A 6,807-nucleotide genomic window follows, 5' to 3' on the forward strand; every position below is an offset into this window, starting at 1 on the left:
CATTCAACAAAATTTAGTGTTTAAAAGAGAGAAGAAACAAGGATTTGAATATGAATGAGACAACCACATTGGTACTTAAGATGGCCAGTCTTTCATACCATATGGCATACAACACATGATTAGGTGGCATCTTACCCGACTATTCGTCATTCTGACAAAGTATCTCACCATAACACTATTTGTCCCAATCAGAAAGCAAAACTTGAGGGAAACAATTAAATTTGGAAGGAATGCAATATCCTCCTTTTTGATATCATCATAAGGAGTTTATTTAAGAAAGGAAGTTCATACTTATTTAAGAATCAAAGAGGAATATACACTGTAATATTGAAGACAGGAATGATACCATTGGTCACCATCCACATTTCACTTGTATTCATGTTTCGAGCTTGTTCGATCATATTCCCATTGTTCCATACAACAACTTTAGAAAGTACGTTAAAATGCCTTCGCAAATTAAGCATTATGGTAGATTCTTACTTGCTAAGTCTTGCATCTTTAACATAGCACCTACACGTATAATACCTTAACAATTCGATCATAATAGGGTTCTCATAAGATAACTTCGGGTTTCCTCTTTTTAATTTAGAATAACCATGAACCATTCAACATAACGATCCTTTTATTAATAATGTTCTTCTTTTAGAAAAGTCTGGAAATCTTCCCAATCTTCTTCGATCATGCTCAGGCTCTTTTTAAATCAATGAATTCTTTAGGCTTTAATGGTCTCTGCAACTGGATGAATAATTACTCCGTACGCGGATTCTGTTATTAACCTTGTCAACCCGTTAGGAATAATCAGCTTTTTCATAATCGCGGGTTACTTTGTTCTCTAAATAAACAATTTTAAGTCTGAAACAATCATCCTTCCAGGTAATCCAAGTCTTTTAACAAACAAGAAACTCAAGTAGTAACTTGACAACCAAGGTTTAAAACTTGTTTTATTCAAAAAGGCTTTTAGAAATTTTGTAAGGGAAAAATCTTTTTCGAAAACTTGTTAAAAATTTTGAAAATCACAATTCTGGTTGTCCTTACTATATGAGTTGGTTGTTGTCCTTCCGACCTATAACAAGGTACCAAATAAAAAAAAACATTCACATAAAGGTCCGTTCACTTCGATCTACCTTTTCTCCTTCATCGTGTCCATTTACCTTCCTTAATCGACGAAACTTCAATTGTCGTTGCACGTTATCTTATTCGTAGCTTCACATCAAGGCTCCCATACTGGTAATACTCCCATTAACAACTTTGCAATCGTTAAGTGGAACAGACTATCCAATAGTCAACAAGTTGGCTAATGTCACATTATCTTACTAAAATATATATATATCACATCATCATAACACCATTATCTAATTCCAAGAAATCACCAGATCCATAATCTTTTCTAACTCTCTATTTTCAACACTTATCTACTCTATTCCACAAGCTAGTCATGGGTGGCCTAATCACTAATAGCTTCTTGTAACCAGGTAACAGCTATCCTCCGAAACACTTGAATCTCCTTTCTAAACTTCTTCTCACCTTTATTTGTATCTCAATACTCACCATTTAATGCGACTCCCACATCTATCCTCATAGGTACAATTGCTTCATAGGACAAGTTTTAAACTGAGGGTATAGAACAGGGTGTAGGGTAAACTGAAGAGATACACTCACAACCGAATGTCCAGTAAAATAAGAATAAACGAATGGAGGTTCTTAAATAGGTAGTCCCATAACAAGAGGTGGTAGAATATCGTAGAATAGCTTGAAGAGGTGCAACTGTCATAACGGAAGGTAGTGCTATTAATACTAATTGAGGAACAATGTGCAAATCCAATCTGAGAGAAGATGACGATCCTCGAACGGAAAGCTCCAAACGATCAAATGACACCGGGAAATCAAAATCTGCCATTGCCGTTGACTGGAAATCACATCGCAAGCTGAGAATCCCAAATCGCAATACGAACCGTGCCGGAGACCTACTATACCATCGCACTCAACCTCAAAACGTCTTATATTTCTATTTCCTATTCCTAATCCTAACCCTCTATCCAATTCCGGCAATCTAGGCTTGTTTCAGTGACTTATAACCTGTAGCTCTGATACCAACCTGTGGCGCCCTCCAAACCCGGGTCAGAAGTTTGGGGTCCACAACACATATACAGTACATAAACCTGTATAGGAAATATTATTTGCAATGACCTTGTTTCACATAACCACGGATCGCAACAGGTTAAAGTATGAAAACAAGCCACAATCTTAACTTTTATTACAACGTACCAAATCCCAACTAATTTAACTTTACAACTGATAATAAAATCATTCTTACAATCTGACTATCTCTCTACCGCATGAAGCTTCTGCTAGCTCGATCCAACTCAACTGGAACCTTAGCCCGCACTTTTGGACTGAGGACTTCACTATCATCCATATTCTTTTCAACTGTAAAATATATAAAAGAATCACAAGGGTGAGCTAACTAGCTCAGCAAGTCTTGATAGGGATAACTGAGGTTAAGCAATAATCAAATGAAATAAAAAAAAGGAATCAAGTTTTTTTTAACTAATCGTTAGAATTGGATATTCATTTTAAGTTTTAAAACCAAGGTTAGGCTGCTGATCAGTCACGCACTAACCCCGAGCAAAGCACACAACACTGCTCTAATTACTGGATCCAAGGCACACATTGGCCTAACTTGACCATTGGTATGGTCTGACCACGAATCTGGCCCACATATAAAAACTATCCAATCCTAAAGCAGTTCAATATGATAAACAATATAATTCGATAACACAAGATCATAATCAATGATGATTAAACCTTTGAATAAAACGTAAGGAAACTCATGGATATCACAAGGGTATATCAGGGCATGTAAAAGAAACAGCTTTCAATCTGTAAAAGAATAAGGTATTAGACAAATAGTGATTTTTTGAGGTATAGTTCTTTGATGTTATAAGGAATGGATGGAGTATAAAAATTTCTGTGTTTTCAAACAATTTTCTTCCAGTGTTTGGTGTTTGCTAGTTATACACTTGGGGAGTAGTATCATATTTGTGTGATTTGGTATCTTGAGGATCAACAAAGGATGGTTTACAAAGAATAAGGCTTACGGCTCAAGATCAAGAAAAATTAGGGTTCAAGGGTAAATAGTCTAAAGCACTTGCAATATAAAATAGGAGTTATTGCAATATAAAACAGGAGTTATTTTGCATAATAACGACATGTTATGAAACAGTTCAAAAATATTTGCGATGTATTTTGGAGAAAGGTTCAGAAATACTTGCCTTACAGGCTTTACAACTATTACTGATCAATTCTGAGTCGATTTTGCCGCTCAAGCTTTAACGTCCAACTATTAGATTCCATTGGATTCGACTTCGACACTCAGGTTTTTCTGTTGAAACTCTACTGAGCTCGTCAACTGATTGCTAGGTTATCTTTAGTTCATCATCCACATTCAGTGTTCCCGACTATAACCTACAGGGTCGAAATACCCCACGTTAGACGTCTAGGTATGCTTGACATATCCTCGATACTAATTCTTACCCAACGATATTCAAATCTGACTCGTAATTATTCATGTTAGAATAACACAGACAACAATTAGGTTTCACATTCTCGAAATCGATCCAGTGTTCATTTTCAGAAAATACGTATACTCGTCATTTTACGAAATTAGGGTTACTGTGTTTTGGACAAGACATACAACACAACATACAATCAGGTTCTGTATAAAACATACGTATATATATTTACTTATACTCGCTCGACGTCTCGATAATCCTCAGATACGCTCCCGTATTTCCGTAGTTCGATTTCCCGAAAATCGGACATCATTTCCTTTGTTTATCGGACTACCCGTCAAAACATCAATCGACGTCAAACCCCAAAGTTCAGAACAATAACAACTACAATAATTCACCAATCCATTCTAAAATTCCCAATCACCGATACAATTCCATAATCATAACCAACTCAACCATCTCGATTCAATATTTACTAATTAACTAATTCGATCCAGAATAAAAATACAACACAAATTTTATTTATTAAAAAAAATACTAGGGCTCAGAATCATGTCATCACAGTCCACCGTCAACTCATCGGAATTCATCGTTGACGGCGGTAAAATCCGGAGGTACCCGAATTGGGTTTCCAGTCACAGATTTCACCGATTAGTTAATAAAGATTCTCGCACGATTAACTTAATTCACGAATGTTAATCATATCGTTCCTGCATAAATAACCCATTAATTCTCAAAGTAATATAAGCATAATAATTCGAAAATAAAATACAGTCAAACGAAACATATCACAGGCAACCAAACAACTACCACCGAACAGGGATGGCCGGAGCAAAGCTGCCAAAAGAACCAAAATAGACACGGCCATAGGAAGACATGTCGATACCAACACACACATCAACACACGCACACAGTACACCCACACACACCTGTATACACATACACGAGCACACCACACGCGCCCACCAGAAACAGGCCGGAGAACCCATCAGCGGCGGGACTCCGGGGACAGGGCAAGGAAAACATACAGGGGAAAACAAGGAAATAACGGGAGAGAACGAGAGAGATTTGAAGCAACGAGAGAGAGACGAAACTGAGAGAGATTAGCAGAGAAAGAGAGAAGAGATTAGAGAATTGTTGGATTGAATTTGAGAAATGAATATAACCTGTAACAATTTACTCTGCAGCCATGTGTTATTCAATTGATAGGGAAGCAACACGTGTACATTATAATGCCTGACAGCTTAATTCTGAATCCCATTTTCACAATTTATCGAACCAAGCAATACATAAAACAATTTCATAAAATTACAAAAATAGGCTTAAAATGTTAAAAATATCCCGAAGTTTATAAAAACGTAAATTTCGGAATTTTAAAATAATTTCTGAAGCGCAAGTTATACCCGTTTTTTAACAATTAAACAAAACAATGCTCGGGTGAAATTAATCTCCAAAATTTCCATAATAATTTTAAAATTCCCGGAATATTCCCAACTTAAACAAATATGAGTTTCGTAATTTTTGAAGAATTTTAGAATTAAATACGAATTTTAAAAGTAAAAATAATCAAAAAAATCATTTAAAGGTAAATAATTAATAAAATATTGATTTCTCAATTTTATAAAATCCTAAAAATAATTAATGTAATTATAAAACCATAAAAACAATTTTAGAGACGTTCCAAATATTTATGCAAATAAATTTGCACTAAATCCACTTTTGAAAGTGAAAGCAATTCAATACGACCCCATAATTAATCACGCGGACAACCCGGTACACCATAAATCACACATAGATAATAATCAAACAACACATAGCGGTCAAAACCAATACACATATTTTATTTATTTAATAATTTCCATAGTCACATATTTAAATAATTTAAAAATACACGAGTCACTATAGTACTAATGGTGGGATTGAGATTTCTGGCAATAAGTTTGTGAGGATCTGATATTATTTAAGATAGGAGAATTTGACATTATTCTAAGAAATGGATTAACTATTTAAGCGTGATGCCCAGATAGACTGTCTTGATGAAAAGATAATTCTGAAGACAATAACTAAGAATATGATGAGGTATAAAGGAAGAAGGAGGGTAAAGAATTTGTTAACGATGATTATGGTGATCAAGATGTGAGCATTATGGTGATTATGTGATAAATAAAAGTCAGAAGCAAACAAAATTTAAAGATTTTATAGCAATTAAGAAGTTTCAAGATATGTTTCCAGATGAGTTATCAACACTTCCTCCAGATAGAGAAATGAAGCTCGCGATTGACTTAGCATCTGAGACAAACCAGTGACCAAGGCCTTACACAAAATGGCACCAGTTAAAATGAGGAAGTTAGCAAAGCCGATGCAAGAGATGTTAGAAGAAGAAGCGATTAGACCCAGTGTACCCCATACGGTGCACCAGTATTATTTATTAATAAGAAAGATGGAAGTAGGAGATTATGTGCCGACTAGTGAAAGCTCAACAAGTTTACTATCAAGAGCAAGTATCCGTTACCTCGAACTAATGATTTATTTGATCAAATGAAAGAAGCAGAGTATTTTCTAAGATAATTTGAGCTTTGGATGTTATGAATTGGAGATTGAACCTATGGACATATCAAGGATAATTTTCAAAACTAAGTATTGCTGCTATAAAATTCTAGTATTGCTATTTGGATTAACCGATATACTAGTAATATTTAAACTTGATGAACAGAACCTTGAAGGAAGATCCGAATAAGTTGTATTTACGTTACTTAAAGTCAAAGAAAGACCATGCAAGTATTTAATGATAGATGGGAAGTCGAAGAAAAAAGAAGTTGTATGAAAAGTTTACAAGGTGAAAGTTTTGATGGTAGAAAGCATAAATAGTCAATGAGGAAGAGACCAAAGGAGATCCAATAGAAATTAAAGTTATTATGAATAAAGAAAGACCAAAAGCACCAACAAAAGTAAGAAGTTTTACCATGAACCGATTATTATTGAAAATTTGTGCAAGATTTCTTGAAAGTTGCAATACCTTTGACAAAGCTAACCAGGAAAAGGAAGAAGTTTATATGAATTGGAGAAGGGTGAAGAAAGTTTTGCGGAGTTAAATGAAAGAATGGTTACAACACCTGCTTTATCACTTTGAAAGTATCAAGTAAATTTGGTAATTTACAGTGATACTTCTCATAAGGGAATATGATGTGTGTTGATGCAGTACAATAAAGTTATTTTATATGCATCCAGACAACCGAAACCTTATGAGCAGAAGTATCCTACTCATAATTTGGGACTAGCAATAATAATATTCGCT

This window comes from Apium graveolens, chromosome 7 (assembly GCF_009905375.1).
Source record: "Apium graveolens cultivar Ventura chromosome 7, ASM990537v1, whole genome shotgun sequence".
Taxonomy (NCBI): Eukaryota; Viridiplantae; Streptophyta; class Magnoliopsida; order Apiales; family Apiaceae; genus Apium; species Apium graveolens.